Raw genomic sequence first — 681 nt, 5'->3', positions numbered from 1 at the left:
AATGTAATATGAGGGATCAGAGTCTCACTTCTCATGTCACCTGGATGACGGGCGGTATTGGTGTCCAGTCAGATCTGATGGCCGTTGTTGTCCATTTTTTATGTAAGGTTCCCTTTAATAACTAGACACACTATTGATCAGAGGGGCGGGATCTACACAGGAAGTCCCGCCTCTATGACATCACATGGCTATATAACTGAAGGCAGGAAGTTGTTCCGGTCTTTTCTCTCATGCAGAGGTAAGAGGAGGATGTAGAGCTCCGTATGGGGAGGGGGGAGTCTACATGTGTGCAGTACCACTTCTCTTGTCCTGTTTGTCGGGGATCATTCTCAGTATCTGTTCTTATTCTGTATGTATTGACTCTGCACAGTACCACTTCTCTTGTCCTGTATGTATGGACTCTGCACAGTACCACTTCTCTTGTCCTGTATGTATGGACTCTGCACAGTACCACTTCTCTTGTCCTGTATGTATGGACTCTGCACAGTACCACCTCTTTACGCATTGGGGATGTTCCTGGGGATTGGGAAGTGAGTTTGGGGGCTGGGGGGTTTGTTGGGGGTCACCCCTGGAGGTTGGGAAGTGATAGTAGTTTGGAGGTCAGCCCTGGGGGGTTGCGGGCGCTAGTTTGGAGGTCAGCCCTGGGGGTTGCGGGCGCTAGTTTGGAGGTCAGCCCTGGGG

Source organism: Nanorana parkeri, unplaced genomic scaffold, assembly GCF_000935625.1.
Source record: "Nanorana parkeri isolate BGI_ZX_2015 unplaced genomic scaffold, ASM93562v1 scaffold3354, whole genome shotgun sequence".
Taxonomy (NCBI): domain Eukaryota; kingdom Metazoa; phylum Chordata; class Amphibia; order Anura; family Dicroglossidae; genus Nanorana; species Nanorana parkeri.
Note: the sequence above shows the minus strand (reverse complement) of the source record.